The sequence below is a fragment of the Cervus elaphus genome, chromosome 17 (assembly GCF_910594005.1).
Source record: "Cervus elaphus chromosome 17, mCerEla1.1, whole genome shotgun sequence".
Classification (NCBI taxonomy): domain Eukaryota; kingdom Metazoa; phylum Chordata; class Mammalia; order Artiodactyla; family Cervidae; genus Cervus; species Cervus elaphus.
The window spans coordinates 3,834,419-3,854,670 of NC_057831.1; the positions used below are offsets into that span (position 1 = coordinate 3,834,419).

Below are 20,252 nucleotides of genomic sequence, written 5' to 3' on the forward strand. Positions count from 1 at the left end.
AACCTCGTAAGCCTTGAAAAGCTGACAAGAATTGAGAATATTCGCAGTTTGTAACTAATCGTGTTATACCTACCAGTGACTGAAACAAAATTTGCTGCTTGTTTTCTTACAGTCTCCCCAGTTATTTTAAGGTCTTCACCTCCTTTTGTAGCAGGCGTAGAGGACTTTTAGTGTGTCCGTCTGCCAACCACTTGCCTTTTGGGGAGAGACAGAGTCAAAAAGTACAGATCTTCCTCCACTTAGAGTAGAGTTATGTGCAGATAAAGTCATGTTAACTCAAAAATATTTTAATACACCTAACCTAAGAATGTCATGGCTTAGCCCAGCCTACCTTAAACTTGCTCAGAACACCTACATTAGCCTACAGTTGTGCAAAGTCATCCAACACAAAGACTACTTTATAATAAGGTGTTAAATATTACGTGTAATTTACTGATATTGTCCTGAATATGAAAAGCAGAATAGATGTATGGGTACAGAACGGTTGTATCAGTTGTTTGGTGGTGGTGTAGTCACTAAGTCGTGTCCAAGTCTTGTGACCCCATGGATAGTAGCCAGCCAAACTCCTCTGTCTGTGAGATTTCCCAGGCAGGAATACTGGAGTGGGTTGCCATTTCCTTTTCCAGGGGATTTTCCTGACCCAGGAATCAAACCCAGGTTTTCCTGCATTGCAGTGGACTCCTGGATGGCTAACGGAGCTGTGGTTGCTACCAGTGTCCAACATAACCATAAAGTATCGGACTGCATATCCATTGCCTGGGAAAAGATCAAAACTCAAAACTCGGAAGTATGGTTTCTACATATTGCTTTCAAACCATGGAAGAATTGAAAGTGGAACCATTGTAGTCCAGGACTGTCTGTAGTTAAAAGCAGGAATTAATTCCACACTGAGCCCAGATTCTGACTCTGCCTTTTAATTGTTCTGTGACGTTCGCCAATGTAGCCTATATATTTCACTTTTACTCATCTGCAAAATAGCAATGATAAACTTATTGATTATGAGAAAAACAGGTTAGCACATGTCAAATGCTTAGAACAGGGCCTGGCTTGGTGTTGGGCACTAGTATTCACATATTATTGTTTTATTTGCTTTAGTAATAGGCAATGTAACTCCTACACAGGCTCCATTCCACTTTTGTCTCCTCTCAAGTGTGTTTTCCTAACAGTGATACATTATAGTCTCAATTTATACCTCTTGTAATAGGTGTACTCAATAATTACTTCTATTACTTGTGGAGCTTCTTATGTCCTAAGAATGATTCAAGAGCTGGCATAAGCAGGGTGGACAAACTCCTGACCCTTAAAAAACTGTATATTCTCTTTGGAGGAGATTAACAATTAAAACATACACAAATAAAACAGTTTCACATACTAAATGTTATCTGAGGAGTCTATTTAATAGGGCTAGCTGCTGGAAGAGGTCACTATGTAGAGGTGACATCTGAGTTAAGTAAATCATTCATGATTAGAAGGATCAGCCAGAATATCATCTGCAGGAGAGGAAAAGTCTTTCAAGAAGAAGGACCCATGTGAACCAAGACTGAGGTAAGCAAGATCTTGACACTGTCCGGAGACAGAAATTGTGAAGAAGGGAATTGAACAGATCTTATATCTACACATTCAGACAGCTGACTGATTTTTTAAAAGGGGCAAGGCAATTGCAGGATATAGGTCACTTAAGTTCTTTAACAACACAATTCATGTTTATAGCTTTGCAACAGAACTCCTAGCTACTAAGTTTATCATTTAAATCTTTGGGTTCTTTTAGTGGGCATTTGTTAATTTCTCTTTCCTGTCAGAAAGAATATAGGCCTTTATTGAAATAGTCTGTCCTTTCCTGGAAAACAGCTTGGTGGTAGAAAAAGAATGGACTTTGACTTCAGATAAACTTGAGATCAAAGGGACTCTAGGTGAATTAAATAATACTTCTGAGCTTCAGCCTCTGTGTCTTTAGGTTGGAAATAATTGCTTTGTGTTAAGTGGTCTGAATAAAAGCCTCTGACATGTTTTTTGATGTAATAGCTATTCAAATTGTTAGTTTTCTTCCTTTTTTGATTTGTCAAGGCTTTGCATGAACCTGCCCCAATGCACCATGTCTGATCGCTATTCTGAGATTGCTGCTTGATTGCTTTGCCTGTGCTCGCCTACCTCTCCCCTTTGCACCTTCCACTTTTATATCATTTCCATCATTCCTTCCTTCTTTACTATCTCAGGATTGTAATTTTAGCACTTCAGCATTTGCCTTTTATTGGGGTTAATCCAAAGGTGCATAATCCATTTCCACTCCCATCTACATACCATCATAAAATATATTTACTTCATAACCTTGTTTTTAGTAAGAAATTTTTGAACTGCCCAAGGAATATTTGTTTGCTTTCAGGGGGGAAATTTTTTTGTAATTTGAGAAGAGATTCAGATAATGTTGTACATTCTGCTCCTTAAAAAGAATCAGTTTGAGTCAGTATTTTGACCTAGATGATCCGTCTAAATATAACCTGGTTTTCAACAAAATCTTTCAGTATAGAACTTCTCTCCTCTTTATTGGACATCTGTTGCTTTGTCTGATCAGCATTCTTCTGTTTCTTGGTAAAATGCCTTTTCCTGACCCTACATGATTCTGGTGTTATTGTTAATAGCAGGCATGGGTGTGATTAGGCCCTGCTAATTGTGGAGCCCCATCCCTCTCTCCTCATTGACTATACACCCAGGCTGGGCCAAAAAAGTTCCTCCATCAGTCTTGAGCATGTGAACTCTGAGAGAGGGTAGGTCTTTCCTTCTCTAGGATTATAAACACTAAGGATCATGAAGGTCTAGAACTGTGAGGGGCCATCTTGCCATCCCATGGAGAGAACCTGTTTGAAGATGTTCTCTAGAAGAGAGAGAGATCCTTTACATAGAAGTAGCTTGTACCAATTTTTGGACTTCCCAGTTGGTGAGTCAATACATTTGAGTTGGTCTTTTGTTAAATGTGTCCAAAAGAATACTGACCATATATGCTTCTATTAGAAGTGTATAAAGATAACCATGTTGTATTAACCTTTATAGCACCCACTGAGATTGGTGGAGTACCTTGTGAAGAAGTGAATGAAAGGCCTATTTCATAGCACATCTGGTGAAAGAAATCAATGGGCAGATCACAAAATAAATGAAAACTTATACTTTATTTACTGTATAATATAATACATCTGCTATGCAATTTGTCTATATAGAAATTGGTTTTCTATAACTTATCATGGAAAGAAATAATGCAAAATTTTAAGATGATTATTTCTACATACTGGGATTTGGGGAAAATTTTTTTTTCCTTTTGAATTTTTTTCTTTATGAATATCCCACATCTTCTGTAAGGCATGTGAGTAGCTTTTATGATCAGAAAGAGTTAAAGGCAGTATCTTTTCTTGTTCTGACACATTTTACTATTTCTTTATTTAAAGAAATTTTGGTGTTCAAACATTTTATCAGAGATACTTGTTTTGCTGTTTTTCAAGATTCAAACAGGAAGCTACATGATCAATATCTGAAAAGATTTTATGCCTTGTCAGCTCCTATAGTGTGAATGTTTGTGTCTTGCCAAATTCATATGTTGAAATCCTAATCCCCAAAGTTGATGGTGGTTGAAGGTGGGGCCTTTGGGAGATGAGGTGAGGGTGGAGCCCTCCTGAATGAAGTTAGTGCCCTCATTAGAGAGGCCCCACAAAGCTCCACCATGTGAGGACACTACAAGAAGTCTGCAACTTGAAGGAGATGATGGCATAACCATCAGGGTGGCATACTGATCTCAGGCTTCCAGTCTCCTGAACTATGAGAAATAAATTCCTGTCGTTTATAAGCCACCCATGGATTAAGCTTGAATGGATTAAGACAACAGCAGTTGAACACTAATAAGTCAGATGTAGTATATACTTTCCTTCCATATTTTTTTACTTCATGTAATAAATAAAAACCTTGAGCTTATCAAGTTTGGTTCTGGTTTCTATTGAATAATTGAAAGAGTTTCTGCTTTCATTCTTATCATTCACAATGCTAGGAATCTATCTCTCCTGTTATTATTAAGCTCTTCTATATGTTCAGAGGAATTAAGTCTTCAGCTTGTCATAAATACAACAAAATGAGGGGGAAGAGATGCAGGGGACCTTTTGATTTTCAGGGCACTCAGACTACTGTAATACGTGGGTGATCCTAGGCCAAAGCAAATTAGGCATATGGCTCTGTCTCAGGCATGTGACTGAAGTCCTTTGACTTACTCTCTTCTACAAAAAGAAGATTCATACTCATTGATAAAAATCTGTAAGAAAATACTTCTGTCTTTAAAGACTGAGGAGGGTGTGCAAACCAAGGAATGTGGGTAAGCCAGTAGAAGCTGGAATAGGCAAGAAAATGGATTTTCTTCTAGAGCCTCCTTTCCAAAATGAAAGTGGCCTTGGGGACATATTTTAGATTTCTTACCTCCAAAACTGTAAGATAATAAATTTTATGTTGCTTTGAGCCATTACGTTTGTAATAATTTGTTAACAGCAGCAATAGAAAACTAACATAGATTGCCAGATAAAATACAAAATGGTAAGTTACAATTGAATTTCAAATAAACAGTAGTTTTTTTGGTTTTTGTTTGTTTAGTATGAAAAGGGAAAAGTGAAAGTTTAGTTTCTCAGTCATGTCTGACTCTTTGCAACCCCATGGACTGTACAGCCTGCCAGGCTCCTCTGTCCATGGAATTCTCCAGGCAAGAATACTGGAGTGGGTGGCCATTCCATTCTCCATGGGATCATCCCGACCCAGGGATCGAACCTGGATTTTCCACATTACAGGCAGATTTTTTACCATCTGAACCACCAGGGAAGCCCATGTCCAATTTGTTTTCCAAATATTTGCATAGGGCATACTTATACTGAAAAATAAAAATTCTTTGTTGTGTATCTGAAATTCAAATGTAACTGGGCATCTTATATTTTTAAACAAAATCTAGCCACCCTAAACTATTATAGTTTGCCTTATTTATTCACATATGTATTAATTTCTGTTTCTAGTTTTATATACCAAGTTTTCTTAAAGGACGATGCTTATGTTCATCATAAGCTATATTGTTATGGGAAGTCATAGTATTCACAAAGCAATTTTTACCTGGATATTTCTCATTGCAATGTGAAGATACATAGTTGAAAGTTGCTGTTGTTGAACAGCATGACTTGAAAGTCTCCAAGTCATGTCCAACTCTTTGCAGTCCCATGGACTGCAGCACACCAGGCTCCTCTGTCCTCTACTGTCTCCTGGAGTTTGCTCAAATTCATGTTCATTGAGTCAATGATGCTATCTAACAATCTCATCCAAGCACATAGTTAAAAGTATTGGATGGCAAAGGCTCTTTTTGTATGTTTGTAGGAACTTCTTCTCTGGGTACAGGAGGAAAGCCTACAGATAATATCTCATAATTTTAAAACTATAATGGGTCTGATAGATCATTAAGTATAGGACTTGGAAAGTCAAATGATTCGCAGGTTATAAATGAGTGAAGCTGGTCAGTTTGGGACTTAGGAAGTGATGGGGACTGTGGTGACCTACATAGCACATGCCCTGTCTTAATGGATCAAAAAATCATTGAAACTTTCTGAGAGCAAAACAAAACACGGGCTTTTAGTTTGCTTAGTCTCCCTCTCATAGTCTCCATCACCCCAGTCTATCCAAATAAGCTCTTATTCTAAGTAAATGTAGTGTATTTGCCAAGTAGATGCAGCCTTCTGAGCAGTTCCTTATTCCCTTTCAGCCAGATTGCTGGTCCCAAGCTCATCCTATATAAATTCCAGAACTTCTACTGAGGAGATTTCATCTTTAAAAGCCATCAAGATTCTTGTAACTTCTGAATGTGACCCACTGACCACTAGCATCAGTATCACCAGGGTGCCAGTTGACAATCCAGATTCTCAGGCCCCACTGCAGACATTGAATCAGAGTTTTTGCAGAAGAGGCCCTGCAGTCTGTTTTAACAACTTCTCTAAGTGATTCCTACACGAACTCAAGTCAGAGAAGTCCTGATCTAAATGTCTTAGGGAAAAAAGGTACATCCGATTCTGGCGCATAGCCCTGGGATTCCCAGTCTGTTTTGTGCAAAATGTGCCTGCAGGCATCATCCACTCCCCTCTCCCCAGAGGACACTGCTAGTGGAGGGTTTACAGATTTCTGGAGTGAGGTAGAGACAGCGGAGGTTTTTTGGACCTCGTACTATTGGTGCCAGCAAAGTTGTGACTTCCTTAGGATAATTTCCAACTTGCTCTTTACTCAGGAGAACTTTAAACCACAATCTAAACCTGAGCTATGTTTTAACATCATGAAGTTTTAAAAACTTACTAGACATTGCTAAGAGCACAGCAAGACTGAGAGGAAAATACAGAGTTCCTATATACCTCCCCTCCGAGTATACAGACAACTTCCCTCACTGTTAACATCCCCTATCAGTGTGCTATATTTATTACAGATGAGGAATCTACATCAGTATCACCAAAAGTTCATAGTTTATTTTACAGTTCACTTTTAATGTGCATTTTGTGGGTTTTGACAAATGTATAATGACATGTTTGGGCTTCCCTGGTAGCTCAGCTGTCAAAGAATCTGCCTGCAATGCAGGAGACCCCGGTTCGATTCCTCGGTCAGGAAGATCCTCTGGAGAAAGGATAGGCTACCCACTCCAGTATTCTTGGGTTTCCCTGGTGGCTCAGCTGATAGAGAATCCACCTGCAATGCAGGAGACCTGGGTTCGATCCCTGGGTTGGGAAGATCCCCTGGAGAAGGGAACAGCTACTCACTGCAGTATTCTGGCCTGGAGAATTCCATGGAATATAGTCCATGGGGTCAGAAAGAGTCAGATAATGACATGTATCCACTATTACCATATCATACAAAATAATTTTATTGCCCTAAAAGTTATTTGTGCTTTGCTAGTCATCTAGTCATCCTTCCTTCTCCCCTAGCCCCTGGCAACAACTGATCTTCTTACTGACTCTTTTTTTGCCTTTTCCAGAATATCATGTGATTGGAATTACACAGAGTTTAGCCTTTCCAGGTTGACTTCTTTCACTTTGCAATATGCATTTCAGGTTCTTCCTTGTCTTTTTGTGGCTTGATAGTTCATTTCTTTTCATTACTGATTAATCTGTTGTAAGGATGTTCCACATTTTGTCTATCCATCCACCTATTGAAGGACATCTGCATTGCTTATACTTCCTTATTGTTGAGTTCTTTGCATATTTTGGATAACAGAACTTCAGCATATTTGTCTTTTGCATTATTTTCTCTCAGTCTGGCTTGTCTTCTCATTGATAATGTCTTTCACAGAGAAATTTTTAATTCTAACAAAATGCAATTTATCAGAATTTATTTTGTGAATTGTTTCTGTAGTGTTGTAGCTAAAAATTCACATCCAATCCCAAGATTATCTAGATTGTCTCCTGTGTTCTGTGTGTTGTGTACTTTTTCTGCTTGAGCCCTAGAGTATAAATGATAGTTATTTTAAATTCCTAGATTGATCATTTCTGATATCCTTGCTATAATTGAGATCAGTTTGCTCTGTCTCTTCAAACTGTGCTTTTTGTCTTTCAGTATGCCTTGTAATTTTTTGTTGAAAATTAGACATCATGTGTAGGATAAAAGGAACTGAGGTATATAAGTGCTTTGTGATGTGTTGGTAAGGTGTGTGGGAGAGGAGCATTCTATAATCTCACATTTTGGTCTCAGATTTTTAGCGAGCCAGCGTGACCTTTGCAAGTCCTTAGGTGATACTATAAGGCTGGGAGGGATGAAGTTGGGTCCTTCTCTTTCCCAAGATTAGTGAGGCTATGGTAAAATCCCAATCTGTTGGGCTCTGCTTGCATGCTTGCTCGGTTGCATCAGTCGTATCTGACTCTTTGTGACCCTATGGACTATAGCCCACCAGACTCCTCTGTCCATGGGATTCTCCAGACAAGAATACTGTAGTGGGTTGGCATTTCCTTCTGCAGGTGATCTACCCAACTCAGGAATCGAACCCATGTCTCCTGTAGTTTCTATTAATTTGTGTGAATTTCTGCTCTAGTAAATTATGGTTTTCTGTATCTGCCTGGCTGCCTGGCCAAATTCTGTGGCAGTGGCTTATCCTGTGACCTCACTTCTATGATAAATCTAAGAAAAGTTATTGACTTAGTTTGTTCAGCTTTCTTCTCATTGTGTGAGCAGGGATGACATTTCTAAGCTGACTTTGTGTTGGACCAGAAACTGGAAGTTGTACAACATAAAAACTTAAAATAGATTTTTAAAATTTGAGAAACATGAATATAACACTTACTATATCCCCGGCCCTGGTTTAATGTGTTATAAATATTAATTCTAATAATTAACCTGTGTTGTTGTTCAGCCACGTCCAACTCTTTGCGACCCCAAGGACTGCAGCACGCCAGGCTTCCCTGTCCCTCACCATCTCCCAGAGCTTGCTCAAACTTATATCCATGGAGTTGGTGATGCCATCCAACCATCTCTTCCTTTGTCATCCCCTTCTCCTCCTGCCTTCAGTCTTTCCCAGCATCAGAGTCTTTTCTAATGAGTCAGCTTTTCACATCAGGTGGCCAAAGTATTGGAGTTTCAGCTTCAGCATCAATCCCTCCAATGAATATTCAAGATTGATTTCCTTTAGGATGGACTGGTTGGATCTCCTTGCAGTCCAAGAGACTCTCAAGCGTCTTCTCCAACACCACAGTTCAGAAGCATCAATTCTTTGGCACTCAGCCTTCTTTATGGTCCAACTCTCACATTCATACGTGACTACTGATAAAACCATAGCTTTGACTATATGGATCTTTGTCGGCAAAGTAATGTTTCTGCTTTTTAATATACTGTCTAGGTTGGTCATAGCTTTTCTTCCAAGGACTAAGTGTCTTTTAATTTCATGGCTGCAGTCACCATCTGCAGTGATTTTGAAGCCCCCCAAAATAAAGTCAGCCACTGTTTCCACTGTTACCCCAACTATTTGTCATGAAGTGATGGGATTGGATGCCGTGATCTTGGTTTTTTGAATGTTGAGTTTTAAGCCAACTTTCTCACGCTTTCCTCTTTCACCTTCATCAAGATGCTCTTTAGTTCCTCTTGGCTTTCTACCATAAGGGTGGTGTCATCTGCATATCTGAAATTATTGATATTTCTCCCGGCAATCTTGATTCCAGCTTGTGCTTCATCCAGCCTGGCATTTGACATGATGTACTCTGCATATAAGTTAAATAAGCAGGGTGACAATATATAACCTTGATATACTTCTTTCCCAGTTTTAACCAGTTCATTGTTCCATGTCTGGTTCTAACTGTTGCTTCTTGACCTGCATAAACATTTCTCAAAAGGCTGGTAATGTGGTCTGGTATTCTCACCTCTTTATGAATTTTCCACAGTTTGTTGTGATCCACACAATCAAAGGCTTTAATGTAGTCAATGAAGCAGAAGTAGGTGTTTTTCTGGAATTCTGTTGCTTTTTCTGTGATCCAACGCATGTTGGCAATTTGGTCTCTGATCCCTCTGCCTTTTCTAAAACCAACTTGAACATCTGGAAGTTCTTGGTTCACATACTGTTGAAGCCTGGCTTGTAGCATTTTGAGCATTACTTTGCTAGCATATGAGATGAATGCAATTTTGTGGTAGTTTGAACATTCTTTGGCAGTGCCTTTCTTTGGGAATGGAATGAAAACTGACCTTTTCCAGTCCTGTGGCCACTGATGAATTTTCCGAATTGCTGGCATATTGAGTGCAGCACTTTAACATGAGGTAGGTAAAATTATCTGTTTTACAGATGGCAAAATCCAGGGCACAGAGAAACTGAGTGATTTTCTCTTAAGGTCACACAACTAGCAAATCATACAACCAGCATTCATACCCAAACAGTCTGTCTCAGGAGACTGTGTTCATAACTACTATTCCATTGTGCTTCTTGTAAATGGGAATCCATGTCTATGCTAAGTGTGTGAACTTCACCTTAACACTGAACCTGCTTATTTTTTCTCTCTGTGAGGATCTTAAATTTCCTCACTTGATTACTTTGCCTTTGATATCTGTATAGATAAGAAAGCTGCTACCATGGGCAGAGGAGCCTGGTGAGCTACAGTCCATGAGGTCTCAAAAGAGTCCAATGCGAATGAGTGACTAAATACCAACCAAATTATTAGATTATCAAACTCAATTTTTTATGCTTAGATTTGACACATAGTTAGAAGTACAACCAAGAAGTAGGGCTCATTAATGCAAAGAGACATGCACTCCAGCTGTAATCCCAAAGCTTGTATACAGGCAAGAGTGAGATGGGTATTGAGTGTTTATTAACAAGCAGTGGAAGACGCTGCATGTGCAGAAGGAGTGTCCGTCCTTGACTGAGAGCCTCTTACAGATTATATCATTTGTATGACATTCCCCTCTCTCCTTTAGCCCAAAGCTCAAGGATGCTTCACCTACATCATGACCAATTCTTCATTCAAATTTATAACTTCAAGGGAAAAGTTTCTACCTTTTCTTGTTTTCACCCTGTTTTCCTCTTTTTAAAGTTGCCCAGGAAGAAAGGCTTAGGTTGTTTCAGAAGCAGCAGTGTCAATAAAAGTGGGAATATACCAGACGATGCCAACTCTCCAGTGAGGTAGCAGTGGACAACCAAAGCCAAAAGGTGGTATCAGGTGGCCTCGTGTCTTTCACATGAAGTATGGTTTTATCTTGAGATAGTACTTCAGTGGTAGACAGCCTTTAAGATGACCCCCAGTGATCCCCACCTGCTTGCATTCAGGGCCTGTGTAATCCTCTCCCTTTGAGTGACTTGCATCTGGCCAACAGAAAATCTCCACACCAAGGGGATGACACTTCTGTGATTAGATGGACTGCAATTTCCATCCTGCAAGTAGGTTCTCTCCCATGTTGGTTTTGATGATGCAAATTTCTATGATAATGCAAAGTTCCATGTGGCAAGGAACTAAAGGTGTCCTCCAGCCAAGAGCCTAGTAGATATTGAGACCCATAATCCACAGCACAAGTGGAATTGAATACTGCCAACAATCACCTCAATGATTGTGGAAACATGCATCTCAGATTAAGCTTTCAGATGAGATCCCAGCCCTGGATGACTTTTTTTTTTTTTGGCCGCACTGAGTCTTTGTTGCTGCACTTAGGCTTTCCCTAGTTGCAGCAAGTGCGACCTGCTCTCTAGCTGTGGTGTGCAGGCTTCTCTTCTTATCACAGAGCTCAGGCTGTGAGGTGTGCGGGCTTCACTAGCTTTGGCATGCAGCTTAGCTGCCCTGTGGCATGTGAGATCTTATCAGACCAGGGGTTGAACCGATGGCCTCTGAATTGCAAGGTTGATTCTTAACCACTGGACCACCAGGGAATTGCTCTGGCCAATATCTTGACTGCAGCCTTCAGCGAGAATTGTAAGCAGGCCCAGCTGAGCTCTGTCTGTATTCTTGACTTCACAGAAACTGTGAGATAATAAATGTGTGTTGTTTAAGCTGCTAAGAAAGAATAAACAGCTAGTGCCATTTCTACCATAAATTCTTCTCAGTAAGCTTTACTTTTGGATTTCAAATTCCATTGTCCTAGTCTCATCTTTTAGAAAGAAATGCAGAGAAAACTGTATTTGATATTTTTTTTGCAACCTTCAAATCCATCAAAATGTTGCTAGAATATTTTATGAAGAAGTTTGTAAAACATAAAATGTCAGATCTATATCATTGAAATGTGCTTTCTTTAGTGATTAGGAAAATTTTTAATGATCTCTAAGAGGTGGCCTGAAAGGAAAGCATAGTAAGCATTTCAGGAATCTTGTTTTAGCTAAGTACTATTGGATTAGAACTATAATTTCTACCTCTGAAAATATAAAAGGCAGGGAAAAGTGATTTCTAATGTGCAAATGGAAAATCTTTGACCAACTTTGCTTTTACTTAAGAAAACAAAAGTAAAACAAAACTGAGCCTAAAAGGGTGACTTATTGAAGGTCACTGACTGAGAATCCATTCAGAATTGATTTTTTATTTGATCTGGTAATGTTATCTGAAAAAGTAAAATCATATTGGAAGCTCTGTTATGAGACTGTGCGCATGTATGTGTGTGTGCACAGTCAGTCGTGCCTGACTCTGCGACCCCATGAACAGTAGCCCACCAGGCTCCTGTGTTCATGGGATTTTCAAGGCAAGAATACTGGAGTGGGTTGTGAAAGAAATAATATCTGCTTATACATAGGGTCTGGAAGGAAAGACTGAAATTAGTAGAGGTTATATATTATAGCTGATCATGGTACTTTTTTTTTTCAATCTTTGTTTCTGATACTACTGATAAGTTAGATTGTATAACAAGCATATGTAAGAATTCAATCATTTATAGAAATATTTTTTGTGAGCATACGATGTACCAGTGTTTATTCTAAATACTGGGATAATGTAGTAAAACAAAATACACAAAGTCCCTAGGAGCGTTTGTTATAGAGACTGGTGGACACTAAAGATATCAACAAATAAGCAAATGTTTAAAACTGCCTGGCAGGGGTGAGTGATAGAAAGAAAAGTAAAGCCAAAGTCAGGCATGCATGAGGGAGAGTGGCTAGGAGGTTGCTGTGAAGTCAGCGTCATCAGGAAGTTGGCCTCCCCAGTGATGAGGCATTTGAGGACACCTGGAATGGGGGCGATGAGTGATTAAGTCAGTGGACTTTAGCGATCAAAATAACCAAATGGCTATGAAAAGGCTTGCTGGAAACAAGCAGGGTAACTTCCTGGAGTTTGTTCAGCAAGTACTTAGTACCCTTGGATGTGGTTTCTTGAGATAGAGTTTAATGAATAAAGAGCTCCAACTACCTGGTTTGAATTCCAGATCTTCAGCTTGCTTGCTGGGTGACCCTGGGCAGGTTGTAAACCTCTCTGAAAACAAAAATGGGGCTCATAATACCCTAATAAAGTGGTCATGAGGACTGAATAATATGTGAAAAGCATTTAGGACAGGCTTCAGTTCATGTTTAACAGTAATAAACATTGCCTACAGCTCTTACTAAACTTCCTCTGTGACAATATTCTTTTTTTTAAATTTTATTGAAGTGTCATTGATTTACAATGTTGTGTTAATTTCTGCTGTACAGTAAAGTAAATCAATTGTATATATTCTTTTTCATTTTCACAGGCTATTGAATATAGTTCCCTGAGCTATAGTGTAGGAGTTTGTTTTTTATCAATCTTATGTATAATAGTTTACATCTACTAACCCCAAACTTTCAGTCCTTCTTTCCCCCACCCCTCCTTTGCAACCACAAGTATGTTCTCTATATCCATGAGTCTGTTTCTGTTTCATAGATATTTTCATTTTTGTCATATTTTAGATTCCACATATAAATGATATCATATGGCATTTGTCTCTTTCTGACTTGCCTCTCTTAGTATGATAATCTCTAGTTCTATCTATGAGAGTGGCATTATTTCATTCTTTTTAATGTCCAAGTAATATTCCATACTGGAATAGGAAATCGCAACTCACTCCAGTATTCTTGCCTGGAGAATTCCATGGACAGAGGAGCCTAGAAGGCTAAAATACATGAGGTCAAAAGAGTCAGACATGACTGAGCACACACACAATTTTCCATACAGTATTTATTTTTTATTAAATTAGGTTAACACATGTGACTCTCCAGACGTATTACCATATGCCTTTGATATATGACGGCTGTAGCCTTCAAATTTTCGAACCTGATTTCCTCAATAGCTTTTCTGGCATCTAGGAACGTTTTGGCACAAGATCCCAGAAATAGCTTCCCAAACAACTTAGGTATAAAGTACATTGTTAGAACAAAGGTATAAAGAAGTGTGTGGATATCAAGGGTTCTTCAAAATCATTTAAGAATCCCACACATTTTTTAAAATGTAAATTTTCTGGTGGTTCAGGGCATGGGCTTTGATCTCAGTGTTGGATTTAGGTCCTGGCTAGAGGAACTGTAGCATTTTGGATATGTCATCTTACTTCTCCAAAATGGAGTTGTGACAGCTGACATTCATAGAATTTATTATGCACCAGATGCTTTTTAAAGACGTGTACATACATTAGCTCATTTAATCTTCACAGCCCCTTTTGAAGGGAGTTACTATTATTATCATCATGTTACACATGTTCAACACAAGGCAGAGATCAAGTGACTTTTCAAGGTCACACAGCCATTTAAGTGATAGAGTCAGGATTTGAAAGGATGCTATCTGGCTTCAAGTCTGTGCACTTAAGCCATACACTCCACTGCCTCTTGGTAACAAGAGTTTCTACCTCATAGGTTCAGTTCAGTTCAGTCGCTCAGTCATATCTGACTCTTTGCAACACCGTTGACTGCAGCACACCAGGCTTCCCTGCCCATCACCAACTCCAGAGCTTGCTCAAACTCATGTCCATCAAGTTGGTGATGCCATCCAACCATCTCATCCTCTGTCACCTCCTTCTCCTCCTGCCTTCAATCCTTCCTGGTCTTTTCCAATGAGAGCTTTCCTTGGTCTTTTCTAATGAGTCAGTTCTTTGCATCAAGTGGCCAAAGGATTGGAGTTTCAGCTTCAGCATCAGGTGAGTGAGTGAGTGAGTGAGTGAGTAAGTCATTCAGTTGTGTCCAACTCTTTGCAACCCCAGGGACTGTAGCCTACCATGCTCCTCTGTCCATGGGATTTTCCTGGCAAGAGTACTGGAGTGGGTTGCCATTTCCTTCTCCAGAGGATCTTCCTGACCCAGGGATCGAACTGTGTTAAAACATGTGGTGTATAAGCACTTAGCATGGTGCAAGACACAGAGTAAATATTTGTTACAATCATAGTAAATCATATCATGGCGAGTAGAACACCTGCATGCTCTGTTATAGGTAGCTTCCCTGGTGGCTCTAGTGGTAAAGAACCCACCTGCCATTGTAGGAGATGTACGAGACATGAGTTCAATCCCTGGGTTGGGAAAGTCCCCTGGAGAGGGAATGGCAACCCACTGCAGTATGTTTGCCTGGAAAATCCCGTGGACAGAGGAGGCTGGCAGGCTACAGTCCACAGGGTTGCAAAAAGTCAGACAGGACTGAAGTGACTTAGCAAGCACACATGCTCTATTATGGCTGAATAGTTAAATTATTTTTACTTTTTAAGGTTCCTTTGTTTGTGTTCCATCAGCTTTGCAAATCCATTAGTCTAGTAACCCTATTTTCTTAGAACATTGACTTAGCTAGTGAAATTTGTTTGTACTGAGCCCATGGTGGTTCCTGATGATCACCTCTTATATTTCTAAATGCTCACAGACCATCTGTTTGAGACTCTATTTTAGAATTTTGCTTGCAATCAATGTCAAGCTCATAATTTACATATTTGCCTTTTTGCATTCTTTTAGAATTTGGGGGACCTCTAGCTCTCTTCAGGGTAAAAATCTGGTTTATGTCATTGGTATACTTCATTAGTGATGAAAACTGTTAGAAATTTTCTCCATAATTTCAATTTTTTTGTTAAAGTAATGAGATATCTGTGTTGTTCTCAAAGAGCATTTGAATCATACAACTAGCAACTCTCCTATTTCAAACCCATGGCTGTATCAAACTGTGGGGCTGATCCAGCATAAAATAAGATTACTCATCTGTTAGAGGAAATTTTCCAGCAGGAACAGAAAAATTTAGGTAGGATGTGAGTCATATGATCTGACATTCATCTGCTATCTAAATAAATCCTATTTCTTTTGACTAAACCATATGCTTTAAAGGAGTAAAAAAAAAAAAAGAAAATGTAAAATTTTTATACATTGAATCCTTTGACCAATTAGAACTTTTAGATATTTGAATTTCTAAGTTATAGTTGGACTTTAAAAATTCATCATTTGTCTTCTTTGTAGTAAACCTTTTCAACTGCATGTTTTCCTTAATTTCTGATCATCTAATTATGGCAAAGAAATTAAGGTATGCATGTTTGTGTTTGTGTCTATAAATGGTATTGTTTAGATCAAAAGCTAGCAGTAAAAGTTCTTAAATGTTAAAATGTATACTCCAGGGTCTCCCTTCTTAAATTTTCCAAAGGTCAATTGATTTATTAGAGACAAAAATGAAAAGTCCTAACTTCAGTTGGTCAGGCCAGCATTTTATTAACACAATGTACATTTAAAATGATAAGTGGCATCCGTTTCCATACCATAGCTGGAATCCAGGTACCACTGAAATGGATTTTGCCATGATCACCAAACTTTAAGTTGCCCACAACCCCTGTTTTATCTTTTGGTCTGATAAAGGCTATAGGTAAGCTGCAGTGCAACTACAAAGGATAGGGGTGGGAAGAGAAAAAAACAAGACAGACCAGAGATGGTGGATCATAGAAGAACCCTAACATATTATTTGAGGATTTAAAGTCTGTGTGAGTATATGTATATGCATGTAAGTGTGTGTGTGAAATTTAGATTGACTTACACCTCCTTGCTGTTAAAACCAATGGAATCTGAAGCCTCTTACTCGGTTTTTCGATAGCATTTGATGTCATTTGTCTTCTTGAGATAATTCTTTCCCATGACTTTTGTGACCTTCTTGAGATACTTTTTTCTCTTTGTTGTTGTTTGAGTTGCCCAGTCATGTCCTACTCTGTGACCCCATAGTCTGCAGCATTCCAGGCCTCCCTGTCCCTCACCATCTCCCGAAGTTTGCCCAAGTTCACGACCATTGCGTTGGTGATACCATCCAGCCGTCTCATCCTCTGATGCCCTCTTCTCCTTCTGTGCTCGTTATTTCCCAGCATCAGGGACTTTTCCAATGAGTCAGCTGTTGTCATAATACTGGAGTTCCAGCTTTAGCATCAGTCCATCCAATGAGTATCCAGGGTTTATTTTCCTCAAGATTAACTGGTTGAATCTCCTTGCAGTCCAAGGGACTCTCAGGAGTCTTCTCCAATACCACAGTTCAAAGGCATCAATTCTTTGGTGCTCTGCCTTCTTTACAGTCAAGCTCTCACAACCATAGTGACTTCTAATTCATCTGATGTTTCTACCTGTTTGGCCATTCCTTTTCAATCCCTTGTGGGGATTCCTCTTCCTCAGTTTATTTGTTAAGTGTCTATGTGTCATGGGATTCTGTCCCAGAGAATGTCTCCATTTCTATACTCTCAGTTTTCCACTTCCATGGTTTCATTGACCAGTTATCTGCTGATTACTCCCAAATATACTATGCTACCTCTAACCTCTTCTGGACTCTGAAGGTCTCTAAATGTTCTGTGGACATTTGAAATTTTTTTTGTCCACAACTGAACTCATTATCCTTCTTCCCAACCTTGTTCTTCCTTATAGTCTCTCTAGCATGTGCCAACACCCCAGTTGCTGATAAGCCAGAGTGGTGTTCTCATATCCATTCTCACTACACCCACCTCTCTCATAAATCACCAATTCCAGTTGATGACATCTACTTGAACACCTAACCCATTTATTTTCTCTGATGCTATCATCATGACCAAAGTTCAGGTTGCTGTTTTCTTTTGCATAAATTATTGTACCAGCCACAAACATGGCCTCCTGGTCTCCAGTCTTTCTTCTTCAAGTTCACTTTCCACATTATGATGCTTCCCAAACACAAAGCTAACCATGCTGTTTTACATAACAACCAATGACTTCCCATTGGTTTTAAGATAAATTCCAAACTCTACACCGTGGTTTACAGTGCCTTTTATAATTTTTGTTTGTTTGTTTGTTCAGTCGCTCAGTCACATCTGACTCTTTGCAACCCCAAGGACTGCAGCACGCCAGGCTTCTCTGTCCCTCACCATCTCCTGGAGCTTGCTCAAACTCATGTCCATTGGGTCAGTGATGCCATCCAACCATCTCATCCTCTGTCGTCCCCTTCTCCTCCTGCCTTCAATCTTCCCAGCATCACGGTTCTTTTCCAGTAAGTTGACTCTTTGCATCATGTAGCCAAAGTATTGGAGCTTCAACCTCAGCATCAGTCCCTCCAATGAATATTCAGGATTGATTTCCTTTAGGATGGACTGGTTTGATCTCCTTGCAGTCCAGGGCATGCTCAAGAGTCTTCTCCAACACCACAGTTCAAAAGTATCAATTCTTCAACCCTCAGCCTTCTTTATCGTCCAACTCTCACATCCATACATGACTACTGGAAAAACCAGAGCTTTGAGTATACAGACCTTTGTCAACAAAGTAGTGTCTCTGCTTTTTAATATGCTGTCTATGTTGGTCATAGCTTTTCTTCCAACGAGCAAGCATCTTTTAATTTCATGGCTGCAGTCACCATCTGCAGTGATTTTGGAGCCCCAGAAGATAAAGTCTGTCACTGTTTTGTTTCCGCATCTATGTGCCATGAAATGATGGGACCAAATGCCATGATCTTGGTTTATTGAATGTTGAGTTTTAAGCCAGCTTTTTCACTCTCCTCTTTCACCTTTATCAAGAGGCTCTTCAGTTCCTCTTAGCTTTCTGTCATAAGGGTGGTGTCATCTGCGTGTCTGAGGTTATTGATATTTCTCCCCACAGTCTTGATTCTAACTTGTGCTTCATCCAGCCTTTCATTTTGCATGATGTACTCTGCATATAAGTTAAATAAGCAGGGTGACAATATACAGCCTTTTATAATTTGGTTCCTATTTATTGCCCCGGTTTCTTCTGTGAACTCTTCTGTCTTTATCTAGTCCTCAGCTATATTGAATTATTTTCAGTTACTCAAAGGCACCAAATTCTCTCTCACCTCTAAGCAGTTGCATTGGAGTTCCCTCTGCATAAATACTTTGCCTCACTTTTTTTTGTTTTTTGGTCAACTTGTAACCATTCTTCACTTCTCAACTCAGAGAAAGGAAATATTATTTCATGAAAACCCAGACTGGATAAGCCCCTTCTCTGTGTTCCTAGAGCATTCAAGGCATATATTTTAAGCCGTCTGTTTGTCTCGCTGTGTCTCTCACTTATCATCATCTGGAGGGCCTGTTTCATTCACTTTTCTATCATTAGCACCTGAGCCTGACACATGGCAGGTACTTACTAAATACTGAGTAAGTGAGAGAAGAGCAAGAATAGGACGGAGATGGGAACATATTTACTGGGATCCACAAGGCCTGCACTGCGCTCCCAGCAAAAGCAATCTTCAGTTACTTTTGCCTTTCTACTGTGGTGCAGGCACTATTCAGAGCAACTGCCTTACATTTAATTTTCCCAACGATCCTGAGTAGAAGAGGATTTTGATGCTTAGATAAATAAGGTAGCTTACCAAAAGTCAGACATCTTTAATTTGAGGCTTTCTCCTCTTTGGTAGAGGAGCTGTGTGTTCACCAAGTCTAACAAGGCAGATTACTAACAGTATTTTGCTTGAAAGTACCACCAACGTGATTATGATAGACTTAATAAACACATATATTCTTCAAATTAGAAAATGTCATTTCATTTTAAATAGCCATACATCCTTGTTATGAGAAAACTCTTAAGACTATTATTAAGAACCTTTACCAACACTGTATAAATTAAGTACAATTTCAATGAAACTACCCTCTTTCAAAATAGTTTTGAAACCTTCTCAAGAAGGATGGATGGTGTTTTCATCATAAGCAATAGTATGGACTATACCAAAGCCAGTGAGGTGAGCCAAAGCACCACGTACCTTTCAACCAGCCTATCGATTTAAGATGCATAAATAAATTGGTTCAGTATTGGGAAACTTTACAGAATTAAAAAAAAAACACATATTTAGCCATCTAAAATGTATTTCACCAGCTGCTTAGTGCATTCTATTTTCCTGTAAGAGATTAGTCAATATTTTGGTAATCAAGACTTGGAAGGCAGTTTGAAATTCTGCTTTTCACAGAGAAAGTGATCAGTATATATTTTCCTGAAATGATTTTAAATGGCAATACTCTCAATTTTATCACGAAGGAACTACAAGCTAGTTAATTAACTTTGTGTGAAAATAAATCCATAGCAATAAGCACTGGAAAGAATTATAGAAGACTTAAACTAGTGAATGTGTTAGAGTGCTGGGATGTTTTCTCCCGTAATTTGACAGATGATGCTGTGTTTGCCATTGGTAAAAGTCAGGGACAAGTACAAGGTCTACCAGCAGTGTGTGCCTGGGCAGCCTCTAATATCCGGCCCACATCTACCTAAACTCTTGTTAAGCAGCCCTGTGGACTGGAAGTAGGTGGCTTCAACCTGCAATCACTCTGCTCAGGCTATGATGTCTATTTTGGCTCAAGACTTATGACACCAAGTAACAAGATTCATTCTGTTCCAAAGTGCAAAGCAAATTGTGCTGATTAGCCCAAACTCTG

At 39.3% G+C, this 20,252-nt stretch overlaps 1 long non-coding RNA gene across 1 annotated transcript in view; it reads left to right on the plus strand.

The window, feature by feature from the left end:
- The first annotated feature begins 614 nt into the window (after positions 1-614).
- Positions 615-20,252, plus strand: part of LOC122673583 — a 52,605-nt gene continuing 32,967 nt past the window's right edge. Inside the window, exon 1 of the long non-coding RNA XR_006334730.1 lies at positions 615-1,545. This is a non-coding gene — a long non-coding RNA (uncharacterized LOC122673583). The remainder of the gene's footprint in view (positions 1,546-20,252) is intronic.